This window comes from Leptinotarsa decemlineata, unplaced genomic scaffold (assembly GCF_025532065.1).
Source record: "Leptinotarsa decemlineata unplaced genomic scaffold, Ldec_3_MD MMD2_P_RNA_scaffold_14, whole genome shotgun sequence".
In the NCBI taxonomy this organism is placed as follows: Eukaryota; Metazoa; Arthropoda; class Insecta; order Coleoptera; family Chrysomelidae; genus Leptinotarsa; species Leptinotarsa decemlineata.
In genome coordinates this window covers 13,955,038-13,973,175 of record NW_027412528.1, presented here as the reverse complement: position 1 = coordinate 13,973,175, position 18,138 = coordinate 13,955,038, and positions in this window count along the sequence as shown.

Genomic DNA, 18,138 nt, shown 5'->3' with positions numbered 1-18,138 from the left:
AAAGCTTCTGTCGAGACTGTTCTGTACGAAAAGGCAACTCTAAGAAGCATTTTCCTCTGCGTGGATAGCATCATCCTGGAATACATTCGTATCTCCATAGCCCTGGCCCATATGGGAGCACCATATAGTAATATGGATTGGACTACACTGCATAACAGTATCCTTTTATTAAATTGAGGCCCTCTGATATTAGGGAGTAGCCTTCCCAGTGCACTTGCTAGTTTTTCATCCTTGGCTACAGTATGTTTAATATGGGCGTTGAATATCAATTTATCATCCAGTATAACTCTAAGGCATTTCATGCTTTTCTGAGGTTTAATCTTGGCATCACCTATTCCAAAGCAGATACCATCCCTGTTTCTGGGTCCTTTCACGATCACGGCTTCTGTCTTGTGTGCTGCGATATCAAGGTTATTTTCTGTCATCCAATTAAGAATCCTACTCAAAGCCTCATTTGTCTTATTTACCAATTCTTGTTTATTCTTTGCCCCTACCACCAGCGTGACGTCATCTGCATAGGCCACAACCTTGCATTTATCTGGGAGCGCTAGCCTCAGTACTGGATCGTAAAGAACATTCCATAGGGTTGGCCCCAAAATGGATCCCTGCGGTACTCCTTTATCCGTTATTAGTTTATTCCCGACAGCGTTTATTGCTCTGTTGCTTAAATAACTGGAAATCAGGTTAATTATATACTGACTCACACCTATTTCTGAGAGTCTTCTACATATTGTACTCCATACTGCTGAGTTGAAGGCGTTTTTAACGTCTACTGCAACTAGCACGGCCCCCATGAATTCGATTATTTTCTTTACAGCATCTATTGTTGACTTTTTTTTTCTAAACCCAAATTGGTTTTCAGAGATGCCCTTCTTCTCCTCCAGTTCGGTTTCGAGCCTACTCTTAATTAGGTGTTCGAATACCTTTCCTGCTGAGTCTAGTAAGCATATGGTCCTGTACTTTCTCTCTTCAACTTTCCCTTTTGTTATGAGCACGACGTTTGCGTGCTCATATATACATAGCTATATGGTAAATTTTCACCAATACCCTAGGTGCCAATTTGCTACCAAAGGTGCCACCAAATTGACGTAGATGGACTCTCCTGAAGTCTTCAACAAATGCCACTCTTTCCCCAAAAACTCTTACCAGGAACTCAAAATGTTCTCTAAATCAACTAAATTGAATCAGACCGCGAATACCTCCAAAACCCAATAAGTATCACTTCTCTAAACAGTGACTTGAAATATCTCACTATTTCAATTCACTAAAAATTTTCTCTAGAATTTCCAGCTACTGTAAGAAATTCAACTGGATTCACCAGATCTCCGCGCACGACTGCCTTAAATCTTTCTCAAAAACTCTCCACCTTAACTCTGTTAGGGGATGTAATTAACATTATCTCAGAAAAGTTCCTACTAATCGGAAAGTCTGAAATTGTTTTCAAGACTGGTACTCTTATCGCCACCTCATGGTCCGGCGAATAAGTCCGCAAGAATTCACGACTAGTCACCAATATTTCTAATGTCGTGAGCCTGCTACTGATATATAGATGTCACTGCAAGGGTTACTTTGATATTTTCGCTGTCTTTGAATAAGAGACTTCCTCTGACGGATTCATTAATTTCATCGTGTCGTTAAAATTAAAGCTGACACTCTAATCCCTCGGAAAATAAATTTTGATGTTTATTGTACTTACTTCTTGACTTTTATTCTAAATGGGGTACACAGACTGGATAACATATTTTCGACCCTTAACGAAAGATAATGAAATGAATGATGAGGTTTAATGTTTCAAAATATCGAATTTCTTAGCATCAAGCAGTTGATTTTAACGACTTTTCCTTTAAATAGCTTGGCTTTCCTTTTTATACCTTTTTATACGAAAACACATGTGTTTTCGTATCTAAAATTCAACGAAAAATAATATATCCAACTTATTACAATGTATTGCACTGCGGGGCTGTTATTTTTTATGTGTTATGAAATATAACACTCATAAAATGGAGTATGTTGTTGCTGAAATACACTTTTTTGAGTGTGTCTAAAAAATAGCAAGATAGATGATTTTCTTTCAGGAAAACATATGTGAAATGTAATACTGTCATTTTATATTTGTTATGAAATATAACACTCCATCTTATGAAGTGGAATGTGTTGGTCATAACGAAATAAAATTTCTTGAATGTATAAAAATCGCATGATACATGATTCTCTTTCAGGAAAACATATGTGAAATGTAATGCTGTCATTTTATATTTGTTATGAAATATAACACTCGATCTTATGAAGTGGAATGTGTTGGTCATAACGAAATAAAATTTTTTGAATGTATAAAAATCGCATGATACATGATTCTCTTTCAGGAAAACATATGTGAAATGTAATGCTGTCATTTTATATTTGTTATGAAATATAACACTCGATCTTATGAAGTGGAATGTGTTGGTCATAACGAAATAAAATTTCTTGAATGTATAAAAATCGCATGATATATGATTCTCTTTCAGGAAAACATATGTGAAATGTAATGCTGTCATTTTATATTTGTTATGAAATATAACACTCGATCTTATGAAATATAATATTTTGGCTAGACTGAAAAACAATTTCTTGATTATGTCCAAAAATCACAAGATACATGATTCTCTTTCAGGAAAACATATGTTAAATATAATGCTGTCATTTTATATTTGTTATGAAATATAACACTCGATCTTATGAAGTGGAATGTGTTGGTCATAACGAAATAAAATTTCTTGAATGTATAAAAATCGCATGATACATGATTCTCTTTCAGGAAAACAGATGTGAAATGTATTGCTGTTATTTTATATTTGCTATGAAATATAACACTCGATCTTATGAAATAGAATATGTTGGCCTTACTGAAATATAATTTCTTGAATATGTTTAAAAATTGCAAGATACATGATTTTCTTTCAGGAAAACAGATGTGAAATGTAATGCTGTCATTTTATATTTGTTATGAAATATAACACTCGATCTTATGAAGTGGAATGTGTTGGTCATAACGAAATAAAATTTCTTGAATGTATAAAAATCGCATGATACATGATTCTCTTTCAGGAAAACATATGTGAAATGTAATGCTGTCATTTTATATTTGTTATGAAATATAACACTCGATCTTATGAAGTGGAATGTGTTGGTCATAACGAAATAAAATTTTTTGAATGTATAAAAATCGCATGATACATGATTCTCTTTCAGGAAAACATATGTGAAATGTAATGCTGTCATTTTATATTTGTTATGAAATATAACACTCGATCTTATGAAGTGGAATGTGTTGGTCATAACGAAATAAAATTTCTTGAATGTATAAAAATCGCATGATATATGATTCTCTTTCAGGAAAACATATGTGAAATGTAATGCTGTCATTTTATATTTGTTATGAAATATAACACTCGATCTTATGAAATATAATATTTTGGCTAGACTGAAAAACAATTTCTTGATTATGTCCAAAAATCACAAGATACATGATTCTCTTTCAGGAAAACATATGTTAAATATAATGCTGTCATTTTATATTTGTTATGAAATATAACACTCGATCTTATGAAGTGGAATGTGTTGGTCATAACGAAATAAAATTTCTTGAATGTATAAAAATCGCATGATACATGATTCTCTTTCAGGAAAACAGATGTGAAATGTATTGCTGTTATTTTATATTTGCTATGAAATATAACACTCGATCTTATGAAATAGAATATGTTGGCCTTACTGAAATATAATTTCTTGAATATGTTTAAAAATTGCAAGATACATGATTTTCTTTCAGGAAAACAGATGTGAAATGTAATGCTGTCATTTTATATTTGTTATGAAATATAACACTCGATCTTATGAAGTGGAATGTGTTGGTCATAACGAAATAAAATTTCTTGAATGTATAAAAATCGCATGATACATGATTCTCTTTCAGGCAAACAGATGTGAAATGTATTGCTTTTATTTTATATGTGTTATGAAATATAACACTCATAAAATGGAGTATATTGGTCATATTGAAATACACTTTTTTGAGTGTGTCTAAAAAATCGCAAGATACATGATTTTCTTTCAGGAAAACAGATGTGAAATGTATTGCTTTTATTTTATATTTACTATGAAATATAACACTCGATCTTATGAAATAGAATATGTTGGCCTTACTGAAATATAATTTCTTGAATATGTTTAAAAATTGCAAGATACATTATTCTCTTTCAGGAAAACAGATGTGAAATGTAATACTGTAATTTTATATTTGTTATGAAATATAACACTCGATCTTATGAAGTGGAATGTGTTGGTCATAACGAAATAAAATTTCTTGAATGTATAAAAATCGCATGATACATGATTCTCTTTCAGGCAAACAGATGTGAAATGTATTGCTTTTATTTTATATGTGTTATGAAATATAACACTCATAAAATGGAGTATATTGGTCATATTGAAATACACTTTTTTGAGTGTGTCTAAAAAATCGCAAGATACATGATTTTCTTTCAGGAAAACAGATGTGAAATGTAATGCTGTCATTTTATATTTGTTATGAAGTATAACACTCTACCTTATAAAATGGAATATGTTGGTCATACTTGAATACAATTTTCCGAACAAGTCTAAAAATCGCAAGATACATGATTCTCTTTCAGAAAAACAGATGTAAAATGTATTACTGCCATTTTATATTTGCTATGAAATATAACACTTGATCTTATGAAATGGAATGTGGTGGTCACAACGAAATAATATTTTATGAATGTCTAAAAATCGCAAGATACATGATTCTCTTTCAGAAAAATAGATGTGAAATATATTTGTAATGAAATATAACACTAGATCCTATAAAATGGAATATATTGGTCATAATGAAATACAATTTCTTTAATGTATCTAAAATTCGCATGATACATGATTCTCCTTCAGAAAAACATGTGAAATGTATTGCTGTTATTTTATATTTGTTATGAAGTATTACACTTGATCTTATAAAATATAATAGTAGTAGTAATATAACCGCTATACTAGATATAGTTCATCGAGTTCTCTCAAACTTTAGGTGGAAGAGTGACGTAGTTATGTGAAGAGTTGTCGAAAAGGCTTAAATGTACCCCCGAGAATAATGGAATAACGTAAGTTCTTGTAGAATGTAGAGGATATCGTCAATGACCAGAAGGGTGTTGTCGACGAAGAAAAATGTCAAAGGGACCTCAAACCTTGAGGGTTGAGAGAAGCCAATGGAATGACGGAACTTCTTAAGCAACCCTGTTGATTTCGATTGTCTATGACCAGAAGGGACTGAGAAAGTGCCAAAAGGGTAATAATAATAATAGGTTACCCCTTTGGGGTGTGTGACGTGTATAGAGGGTGTTTACCAAAATGCCACAAGTGTTCCGATGGAGACCAGACGAGCCACGCCTGGCCCACATGATATTCTTTGTGACGCATTTGGTAGTTCATTGGAAATTGAATTGACCTTTGGGGTCGCAATTTGTTTACATAATTGCTAATTTTGGTTCATTTTACTGATAATAAACAATGAAATGAGCGGTTTTTGAGGTTCTGATTCTGGAATGATTATGTTATAGAGTAGGAAAATAAACTACGTATTTCATCTACATTTTTTATTAATTGGAGAATTATGTAATTCATTTTTTCTATATTGTAATTCAAATAATAATTACAATGATTACAAAACTGACGTTGTCTTTTCCTCAATTTATCATCATCATCATCAAAATATTTATTATTTTATTTTATAATGGAGAAAAAATTGTCACATATTACCAATGTACAAATGGCCACAATTATATGTTAATAATGAAAAAATATTTTTCAAAGGCAGTAAAAACGACGAAAGGTCACATTTTACCTTTAAAATATTGAAAACGTTCTCGTTCTCCGACTGTCTCTTGATCCTCACGTTTATGACATGAGGAACATATATGGTGTAATACTCATGAGTAAACGTTTACATCGACCACATTTGAAAAATGAACGTCCATTGAGATCTGGTGTTTGTTCCCTCGCATCAGAACTGCGTCTTATTCTATTCTCCAGAATATTCATCCTGAAAATCCATCATCATTCGCCTTTGTGTTGAAACATGAGGTGTAGGTTAATTAAATGTAAAAATGGATACATGTGGATTACATTTTGTAACGTCAAGGTACTGTGTTTTTTGATATATTTATAATTTACAATTCGTTAATCATCTGAAGGAGTTAGTCCAACGTTTCTTTGATTTATTGTGTAAAACTCATTTTTCTTAATACAAATCAGAATTTCTGATACTTGAAAATTTTTGAATAGACAAAGTTATTTTTTGAAGAGAAGTATCGTTATACCTTTATCTCTTTTGGTTATAAACTTTTTTTCATCATCCTCTTCATACTCCGTTTTTATGGCATACATTTTTGACTTCAGACATATAAACTCTTTCATAATCGTTTCGTTATTTTTTTCTTTCATCAAACCTAATTTTTTTTCATTTGCTAATGGAATTTGTTATCTACAGCATAGTCAGATGTATCAAATTTAATTATGAATGTCTTCTTTGATATGTTTATAAATATCATTAGTAAAAACTTGAAATTCCAACTTGGAATTCCGTTAGGAAGTCCACGATATCCTCTGGTAGCTCTGAACGCTGCACCACCACATCTTGGCAGAATGTTAACCTCACCCTCCACGGATTTACCGGCATCAGTAAAATAAGACATACTCCACACTAGAAATTCACAAAATAAATAGAATGAAGCATAATAATGAACATTACTAATATACTTACAGTTTTGATTCGAAGATGGAAACAGCTAGATACCCAACTAAATTCGATATATATTCGAAGGCTAGAAGAAACAGTTTGAATAATGTGCTCCCGAGCTGTTGTGGATGACTTGGCGTGGAAGAAATTTGAAATCGTCGCTACCGTGCGGCAATTTTCGCCAATTTTACGTCACTGGCCTAACCTAACCTAACCTAACCTAACCTTTTTTTTTTTTGGTGGGGTGGAAACCCTCATGGGCACTGATCGCTTGGTATCCATCGCAAATCAGTAGTGCCGGACTTTTACCGGCTAAAACCACCCCCGTGCCCTCTCCTGTACCCGGAACTATCCGAAGGACATATCATCAGGTACAGGCGGCATTTCCTTGCCTTCATCCCCTATCTTCTGCTTCAAACCTCCTCTCCTCATGCTCCTTTTGCCTCATTACCTCTTCCAAGTATCTTGCTCCTCTCTTCCACTGATTTTGACTGTTCATCATCTTTCCCATCAGGTTATCAGGGTTTATTTCTCCTATTTCCATTTCTAGATTATTTCTCTCCCTTCCCCATCTAGGGCATACGAATAGAGTGTGTTCGGGCGTATCATTACTCTCGGGACAGTAAGCGCATTTGCTGTCCATTGTCTTTCCTATCTTCCATGTATAAGCACTAAAAGATCCATGTCCGCTAAGGGCTTGAGTTATAAAGTAATTAGTATTTTTGAACTCACACCTCCACCATCTGCCGATATCCGGAATCAGGCGCTTGGTCCATTGGGCGTTTACAATATTGCCTTGCCATCTTTCCTGCCACTCTGCTATAGTTTTCTCCCTCTCCTCCTTCTTTGCGCTTATGTCTACGAAGGGTCTGGCATCCAGCCTGATCCGCTCCCTTACCAATAGGTCGATGGGTGGAATCGCCGCTATTACACCTATTGCCTCTGCAGAGACCGTTCTGTAGGCCATTGCCACTCTCAATAAAATTTTTCTCTGTGTCGAAGTTACCATCATCCTGTACCTCTGCACACGCATTACCCCACCCCATATGGGGCTGCGAACAGAAGCACGGACTGAACTACCCCATACATCGCTCTTCTCTTTTGTACCCCTGGTCCCCTTATATTTGGTAGGAGCTTAGTCAGAGCCGCAGTCTGCCTGTCTGCTTTCTCGCATAATTTCCTAACCTGTTCATTCCATATACCCTTGTCATCCAAATACGCGCCTAAATATTTGACATATTTTTTACACTCGACTTGTGTTCCTTGCAGCCTGAAGAATACGTCGTCTCTCTTTCTAGGACCCTTCAATATGATTGCCTCAGTTTTGTGAGGTGCGAGTGCCAGTCCATTTTCTTCCATCCAAAGGTTTACGAGTTCCATCGCACCGTTTCCTTTCCGCATCAAATCCTGTTTGTTTCTGGCTCTAATGACTACTGCAAGATCATCTGCATATGCCACTGTGCCACACCCGTCCGGCATATTCAGCCTCAGCACTCCGTCGTACAGGACGTTCCACAGAGTTGGTCCGAGAACCGAGCCCTGCGGAACCCCCTGCGACATGTCTCGCATATATTTTCCCTTCTGGAGGGTTCTGTTGCTTAGATACGAGCTCATTACTGCCAGTAGATAGTTACTCACCCCCAGATCTATCAATCTATTCATTATCAAGTGCCATTTTGCTGTATTAAAAGCATTCTTGACGTCCAGTAGTATGACAGCCCCCCACGTTGTGTTACCTTGCGTCGCTCTTGATATGACATGTTTCATCGCTGTCACAACCGACCTGTTAGCTCTAAAACCGTACTGCGCCTCTGATATGCCTCCTTTACTTTCCAGCTCTGTTTCCAGTCTGTTCTTAATCATGTATTCGAACAACTTTCCAAATCCATTCAGAAGACATATTGGCCTATATCCTGAACCTATACCCTTAGGTATGAGGACCACATTTGCTTTTTTCCAGTCGAGGGGAAATTTTTGCTCTATCAGCAGCTGGTTTAGAACTCCCAGAATCGGGTTAGGGATTTGACCCACGGCCATCTTCACGGCTTCGGGGAGTATGCCATCTGGACCTGGCGCCTTTTGGGGCTTTATCCTGTCCGCAGCTCCAAACAATTCTTCCAGAGTAAATGGCGGTGGAAGCTCTGTTATCTCGTACGCATCTACCTCCACCTGATCGTATGGCGGGAATAGTTCTTCTATGACTTCAATGCATGTTTCCTGTTCTAGGACATATGGTGTCCTAGGCTGTTTGAGTCCCTTTACCACCATCTTATATCCTTGACCCCAAGGATCCTCTTCCAGCCGATCACATAGAAGGTTCCATTGCTCTTTTTGAGATCTCTTAATAGCATTGCGTAGTTCTCTTCTGTTTTCTTTATACTCCCTCTCTAATCCTTCTATGATATCGGGTTGTGATTGCCCTCCGCGAGCTCGACTCAGATTTCTCCTGGAACGATTGCACCTTGCCCTTAGTGCGGCAATCTCCTCGTTCCACCACACCGGTTGCCTCGTGCTATTCCCCCTTGCATCCTTATCCATACTCACCTCTTGCGCATTTTTCACTGTGCCAATAAGACTCTCTAGGTCACCTATGTTACCCTCTATAAGCTCCAAAGTGGTCTTGAAGTCAGCCTTGTTCAGATGTCTTACCGGGTTCCATACTGCTTTATGTTGTCTGCCACTTACATTGACATTGAAGCTTATCGTCCTATGCAGACTCATGTTTTCTTTCACGGATACCTTCCATTCAGACACCTTCGTCGCCATCCCCTGTGAGGAAAATGTGAGATCTATGAATGACTTCTGGTTGCCTCTAACAAACGTGGGCGTTGTTCCTTCATTGTGTAGAACCATATTTAAGGTATTCATCCATTCTTCCAGGTATTCCCCACGTGGATTCGTTGAGCCCGCATTCCAGAGGTTGGATTTTGCATTGAAGTCTCCTGCAATTATGACATTCCTCTTATACCTGGCATGCTGCATAATTGAGTCTATATGTGCCTTATATTGAGGTAGCGTTATATTTGGTGATACATAGCAGTTATATAACGACCAGTCTACAAAGTCCAGGCATGTGTAGCATACTCCGCTTGAGTGACCTTTAATGCCACAGTTTCTGTTTCTGCATAGGATGGCTGTATCCATTTTTAGATCTTTGATCCACTCCGTGTTCTTTTTTACCAGTGTTTTATTCGGTTCCTGGACCAGAATGATATCAACTTTCTGTTCACTTGCTGCCTTCACAAGTAAGTGGTGCGCGTCTCTCCTCCTATCCGTATTCAACTGCAAGATCTTAAGAGCCATTTGAATATCGTTATTGCCTCCTCGACAGCCGGGCCCTTCTTCGATTTCCAATCAGCCTCTTGTATATCGGGCATCTAATCTGATCGTGCCTATGACCAGCCTTATCGCATTTCCAGCAGTACGCTTCTCCTCTACACTCTTTAGCCTTATGGCCCTTCTTCCCACATTTTACACATTGCTGCGTCCTGTCTTCCCCCTTGCATTCCGTCGCTCTGTGACCGAAATCAAGGCACTTGAAACACCTGGGTATGACCACCTTTTCCACTACCCAGCACCGCATCCATCCTATTTCCATGTGCCCTTTACGCAGTAACATGGTGGTTGTGTTCCAAGGCACTTCCACCGTGGCCGACATCTCCTCCGTTCGACCTATCCTGACTCCCTTTATTTCCACTTCTTCCGGATTCACGTTTATCTCTCTGGCCACGGCTGACATAATTTCTTCATCTGTCGTCGTGCTGTCCATTCCCGATATTATAATTCCTGTGCTTGTCCTTCCATGCCAGTTTGCCCTGAGGTCCCCTTCCCTGGCATTTATCACCTCCCTCACTACTTTCGCTTTTGCCTCTCCTCCATCCACCGTCAGGAGAAGCTGTCCCCCGGCCGCCTTCCTTGCCCTGGTAATCTTCAGAGTGGGATCTGCCCCCCTCAGCTCTTCCTTCACCTCCTTTACCCACTCCGCATAAGTCCGCTGACCCCCGTGAATCGCAACAACCCCGGAGTCTTTATTTGTCCTCTTCTTATCCCCCCGTAGTTCTTGTTGGTGATAGGGGACATTATATACCACCCTTACCGTACTGCCGATGAAAGCACTTTCGATGATCTTCCTTACCGTTTCTCTGTTCACTCCCTCTGGCGTCGCCAGATGAAGTATTACTCTTCCCTGTCTCTCCGCTGCCCCCCTTAATCTCCTCATAGTGTTGTATAGCTCCTCCCAGTTATCTGGGCCTTCATATTTTGCCAGGAATATGTATTTGGTTTTAACCGTATCGTTTTTGTGTTTGTCTCATTTATTACGTACTCCACTTCTTCATCTTCCATTGTTTCCACAATCCCCCTCAGTTCAGGGTATCTTTCCTTCATTCCCTTTAAATACTTCTCGTTTAGGGCTTCCTTTCCTATGAGAATAGTGATATCCGCCGAGTCACTGGCCTTCACCAAGCTCCCACACTCCACCGTCGTATTCACGAAAAGGTGCTCCGGCCACGGTCTGTCTATGACCTTCATTGTATTTTCAAAGCTGCCGATCATCTCTATACTGACCTCTTCCTCCCCTGTCTGCATTTCGGCATCTATTTTATTTTTGCCCCGAGTACTTTCCATATAAAGCTTGATTTCCTCCTGAATGGTATTCGAGATGGCACTGGCCTCCCATGCTGCTGTTTTTATATCCGGGTCAAGGTTTTCCTATTCCGTAACCATTTCAGTAAGTTCTTTCAACTTCCTCTGCAACCTTTTGACAGCGGTTTCTAACGAGAATAACCCGTCCTTATTTTTTTTCCTACTGTCCGGGCTTTCTTCAGGCCTTTTTCTCTTCCGGGATTCCTTGTCCTCCGCGTCCCTCCTACTCAACTCCTCATCTGATCCAAACAGAAATTCTAGCAGAACACTTTTCTCTGCCGCCTCTCGTTCCTCCCATCTGCTGGTAGGGGTTCTTTGCAGAACTGCCCTCGTCCCAAATGGGTCTTCCTGCTCCTTCACCTGCTCATTATCTGCCGTTTCCCCTTTCTCTTCTATATATGTACCGTTCATAATTTCTTCTATTTCCCTCTCCCTTTCTAGCTCCTCCTGCAGCTTAAATATAGGGCTGCTAAGCAATTCTTCATCAATCATATCTCCTGGATTGGGGCTTCCTTGTGTCCCTTGAGGGGTCGAGAAAATTTCCTCGGTTTTTCCTTCTTTCCCCTTTTCCGGAGTCCTAGGCAACGACGATCTGCGTACCGCCGGGTTTGTTTCTTTTTCCCATTCATATTTAATTATAGTTTTCTTCATATTGATTCCCACGAGTAGCTAGGGAAGTTCGGTCCGCCCCTGCAGAGCCCCGCGTGCAGGGGTAAGGCAATTTACACCGAGAGGTTGCCAACTTCCCGGTGGCTCCGTCCACGACCATATATCGTCTGGTCATCCACCTCTCGGCACGGGTCGCATGACACCGTACCTAACCTAACCTTTTTTTTTTTTCTTTTTTTTTTTTCTGGTAGGGTGGAAACTGCTTAGGACCAGATCCTTGGCTTGTGTAGTCTATCAGACCTGGTACTGTTGGGCGCTACTCCAACAAAAACCACCCCTAGCCGTACCCCATCTCTGGAACCGTCCAAGAGGACATACTCGGAGTTGGGCGGCATCTCGACGTACCGGACTAGTGGTCACCTGCAGTCGCTAATCGACCTGTAGCTCTCTCTCTGCCCTATGGTGCTCCCTTTCTTCCGCCTCTTTTTGTTTGAGCACGTTCACTATGAAAGTGCCAGCGACATTCCAACCATCTCTGGAGTTCAGCATGAGGTTTACCGTTGTGTCGGGGGAGGCTGCGATTCCCGTAGCCTCGCCCGATTTCCCCAATCCACCTGTCGCATACGAACAAGGTATGTTCCGCGTCGTCCATCATACCACAATATATGCATGCGTCGTCCGCATTCTTGCCAATCCTCCTGGTAAAACTCCTAAAAGAGCCATGTCCCGTGAAGAACTGAGTAGCGTAGTAGTTTAGCTGGCTGTGTTTGCATGCCAGCCAAGTCTCAACATCCGGGATCAGTCGTTTCGTCCATTGAGCATTTCGGTTATTATTTTCCCACCTGTTCTGCCACTCCCGTATCGTTCTGTGCCTCTCGGCGTCTTTGTGTATACTTTGGACCTCCGGGATCTCGTCCAGGCGAGCCCTCTCCTTGACCAAAAGATCCGTGGGAGGGATCCCTGCCAAGACACAGGCAGCTTCCTCCGACACTGTTCTGTATGCGGTGATGCATCTGAGTAGCATTTTCCTCTGCAGGGCATTTACCATCTTCCGGTACTAATCCACCTCCATGGCCCTCTTCCAAACTGGTGCGGCGTATAATAGCACCGATTGTACCACCCCGTATAGCATGCGTCTTTTGCCTATTGTGGGACCCCTCACATTGGGCAGTATCCTTGTCAGGGCAGCTATTTGCCTATCTGCCTTTTCGCAGGATTTCCGAATATGTTCGTTAAATATCGACTTATCGTCTAGCCAGACGCCAAGATACCTCACGAATTTTTTCGGCACTATCCTTGTACCTTGCAGATCGAAAGCGATGTTGTCTCTCTTCCTGGGACCCCTGATTATGATTGCCTCCGTTTTAAGAGGGGCAATTTCGAGGCCGTTGAGGTTCGTCCAGTCTCCGATAAGCGCGACTGCCGAATTTGCTTTTTCCATGAGGAGATTTCCCTTGTCTGTCCTCACCACCAACGCCAAATCGTCAGCAAAAGCCGCAGTCAAACAACCTTCGGGAAGATTCAGTCTAAGTACCCCGTCGTATAGAATGTTCCACAGGGTTGGTCCTATTATGGAGCCTTGGGGGACTCCATGGGTCATTTCCTGCTGATGTTTCCTACACACCAGCGTTCTTTCTGATAGGTATGACGACAGAATCTGAAGCAGATACCCGCTGATGCCAATTTCCTGCAGTTGGTTTAGAATTAGGCCCCATTTGGCGGTATTAAAAGCATTTTGGACATCAATGAGAATAATCGCTCCCCACACTGCTCCCCTGCCACATGCTCTTTCCAGAACGTACTTTATGGCTTGTACTGTGCTTTTTTTTGGCCTAAAACCAAATTGTGAATCGGAGATTCCCCCCTTTATTGCCAATTCCTCCTCCAGTCTTGTCTTCAGCAGTTGCTCGTACAGCTTGGCTGGGATATCAATCAGGCTAATAGGTCTGACTTTGGTGTTTACATCGTTTCCAGCCCCTTTGGGTATAAGAATAACCTTCGCTATCTTCCAGTCGGAGGGAAAAACCCCCTCTATTAGCAGTGCGTTTAGGATGTTTAGGACGGTTTCCGGGCAAGTATCAACCGCAAGCTTGACGGCTTGCTAACCTAACCTAACCTTACCTAACCTACCTTCAGCTTGCAGCTGACTGCAGGTCCCCAGGGTGTTGAGTAATTTATGTTTAGCTTCCCGAGTAATTTCAGAGTATAGTTTTAGGATTTGATTCATAATAGTTTCGTCAGTTTTATTATTATTGTTTGGTATGGCACTAGTAGGCGAGGGCAATATATTTGTTACATTATTCTTATTTTTATTTTGATTAATTTGGTACTTCATAACCGTGCCTTTTGGTGACTGATGTATTCTACCGTCTGGATTAAGTAGCACTTCCTTCAGGGATATCATATCCCCTTCCCGTAAGTTGTTTTTCAAGTTTTTATTTTCATTTTGATTTACTAATTGTGAATATGTTCGTTTGTTTGGATTTTGAATTTGATGTACTCCCCTTCTTTGACTAACGGATATATGATTTAGCTGTTCTTGATTGTCTTCATTCAAGGTAGGATATTCTCTGGGATTATTATAAGTGCCTGTATCTTTTGGATAAAGTTGTTCTGCTTCATGAAATGAAATATTATCAAAACACATCCTATCTCTTATCATTTTTTGTCTCTTATATTCCCTACATTCCCTGCTATTTGTTTTATGTTCAGTACTGCTACAATTCAAACATTTGATTTTACAACATGTTTCGTAAAGTTCATCATTGTCATGGTGTTCCCCGCAATGGAAACACCGTTTTTTTCCCTTTACAATTTTTTTTGGCCGTACCTCGGACATGAATATCATTGGATTACTGGTGGGATATATGGCGATACTGTATAAGACATATAACACATATTAATATATCTGGGCAAAACCACCCCCTCGAAAGTTATTAGAATTGTAGCTGTTGGTTTATATATAGTTATGCCTTCTTAAGTTTTTCTGTTAATTCGTTTAACATTAATTACTTCAAAGGGACTTTTTATTACATATTGTATATCTTTTTCACTTAGAGATATATCTACACCCCTAACAACACCGTTAGACGTGACATTATTGTAAGGAATATAAACTAAGTAGCCGTTTTTGAGAACTTCATTTTTTACAAATTCATTAGCACTTTGTTTGTTACTAAATTCTACTCCTATTCTATTTCTTCCTTTATTTTTAATTCAGATAATATTACCAATATTCATATCATATATAGTTTTGGCAATTTTTAAATGGTTATATTTCCCTGTGTTATTTCCGGATTTTTTGATAGATTCAACATTGACTACATATCGTCGGTCCCAAAGCAAAACCATGAATGTGCAAATTTGTCATTCTGAAAAAATAAGGGTTGAATTTTCTATAGGCTTTCAAAAATCAGGTTGCATACTTACCTAATCAAACCCACGACCATCTTTGCTCATCAATGATGTTGCTGCTGTTACATTCAGCAATTAAACGTTCTAATTTCAACTAGTTTATTTTACAATAGTATTCATACTGTTTTACACCTTGCAATACATTCATTACCAAAAACCCCGTGGGTCAAGGCTGAACAGTTTTCTACATACAACAACATGGAACATGAAAACACAAAACACTTTAGAACCAGAGTTCATAACAGTGTTGACAGATTTCTTATATTTAAACAACTCAACATTCCCCCCTGTTTAAATAATAGAAATAATTATTGACAAAAATAAACAAATATATATATGTATGTATATATATATATATATATATATATATATATATATATATATATATATATATATATATATATATATATATATATATATAATTTGTGTGTATGAATTAGGGAAAAATAATAAAAAAATCCACGTCTGAATATTAAGCTTTTATTTAAACAAATATATGAGGGCTCAGAGGTAAAGGTGACTAAGCCACAATACCGCAGTTTTTTGTTAGGTTGGGGTAAGGTCGAAACCAAATTATAAAATGCACCTTTTGATGAAAGGTCAAGAGAATTATTTCACGATTTCATAGAGAAAGTTCTAAATCACATTATGCTATGAAAAAAAATATATCTTATGTTTTGATACATATAAGTATTATGTGCTTTAGAATAATAGGCACCTTTGCTGTTACAAAAAATGTATTTTATAAGAAATAACATGACGAACAGAACGAAACATAATGACTAATAATACTCTAACATTTTTTCATATTTATTCCTGTTCAGCAGCTTCTTCAGCCAAATCATTGTCAGCTGTCTCAGAACTATCCCTTAGCCCTTCATAAAAATCATGGAACTCTGGTGGAATAAACTTTAGCAAATCTAGCAAGTCTTTCTTCTTCTCCTTAGTTATTGCTCTACCAGTTGGATAAAGAAGGTCCAGGTCATTGACTGTGTTCTTTGATGGTCGCCCTTTAGATTTTTTGCTTAGGTCAACCTCATAAAAAAAACCTTCCTCCTGAGTGGTATATTTTACATAAATCTGTTTAGGTTCATTTTTTATGTACTTTATTTGCTGTATTTTTAGCCATTCTATTTTTTCGCCAGTTGTAGATATTTTCCGGTTTGTTATTTTTTGCGTAAGAGATTTACTACTAAAAAAGTCGTTTCACCTCATTGTTGTCACCTCGAATTTTGGATTTCTTTTCTTTGCAGATTTAATGATGGATATCCAATCTTCAGGACTGAAAATTCGGTCATGGTATCTTTTTTCCTTTTCAATAATGCAGAAATCCTGATTACAAGAACTAAAACTGTGACCGGGCACAAAAATCTTTGTTCAATACTTTTCAGTGATGTAGTACTTTTTTGGAGGTAATCGTTCAACATAACAGCCATATTGATATTTCGGTTTTGACCACCACATGCGTCACTGTACAATAGCAAATGTTCTGTTTGTGCAGATAAGTTTGTTGATAAATGCTTTATCAAACATGAAGCTACTTTTTGAGACCCCCTGGAAGCTATATTTTCACTCCATACATACATGAATCCCTTTTGCAAAACTTCATCATGGATGCCCAAATTGTACGTCCAAAGTTGTCGTTTGTAGTAAACCACGCCTGCCTGTAACTCTGGCGTCGGAAGAGTTTTTTAAAGATCAAACACCAAGACAGAAATTCTCCTATCGGAACCCTTTGCTTTGGAAACATTTTGGGTTTTATTTGCCTTAACTGCTTGTGCTCGCCTTTGGTGAAATTCCAGCTCGGTATGTGCGACACGTTTGCGGTCTTCTGAAGTACCAGATGACTTTATTTCCGCATTAAGAGCATCACATTTCTGACACGTATCCTTATGAGGTGCATGAAACTGTAAATTGAATTTAGTATTTAAAATATGGCGAAACATGAATAGGGACAAAGGTTGTCTAGAGCTATCTGAACATTTTTGTTTATATTCTCTGTACATTATTGACATGTTTAGATTCGGTGACAGAAATTTTCTATTTATATTATTTTTTCTGGCATAATGGGACTTATATGCCGGAAAAAGATTAATAAATTCACATAAAAATTGTTGGTCTTCAAGATTTGTTTTGTTAGGAGGAGAATGCCTGCCTCTGCCATCCTGAAGGGGTGTCCCAGGATGTTGTTTTCTTTTCAGGGCTAATGAAATTTTTCCATCAGTTATGGATAGAGTTTGAAAAAGGATTTACAGACACGTTGGTCGCAACCATTTTCGTCATGTAGAGTATATACACGGGTTTTCGATCTCCGTGATATTTGGTTATTAGTGTAAGTTCGTTTTTTGTCTGTAACTTTTATTTGACCCTGAATGAAAGCATTTTTCATGGTCCAGTTGAGAGTGTAAAAATTGTCAAAGATGTTTTTTGTCCTTTCATCAGAAATTTTTAAATGGCATTCCATTTTACAAGAACATGGTCTAATAACCAGTTGTTTTGCATCTTTATTTTTTCCTTTTTCTGTCTTGTACTTTGCTCCTCTTTCCCTTGCCAGCTTCCTAATGAATCTCGCGTGAGTTTCAGGCCTTCACTGATACAAATTTTTCCACAGGTACCGGTGGCAATTTAATTACCGCCCACATTAGCGAGAAATTACTTTCGCGTGTGATCTCACATTCCATGCG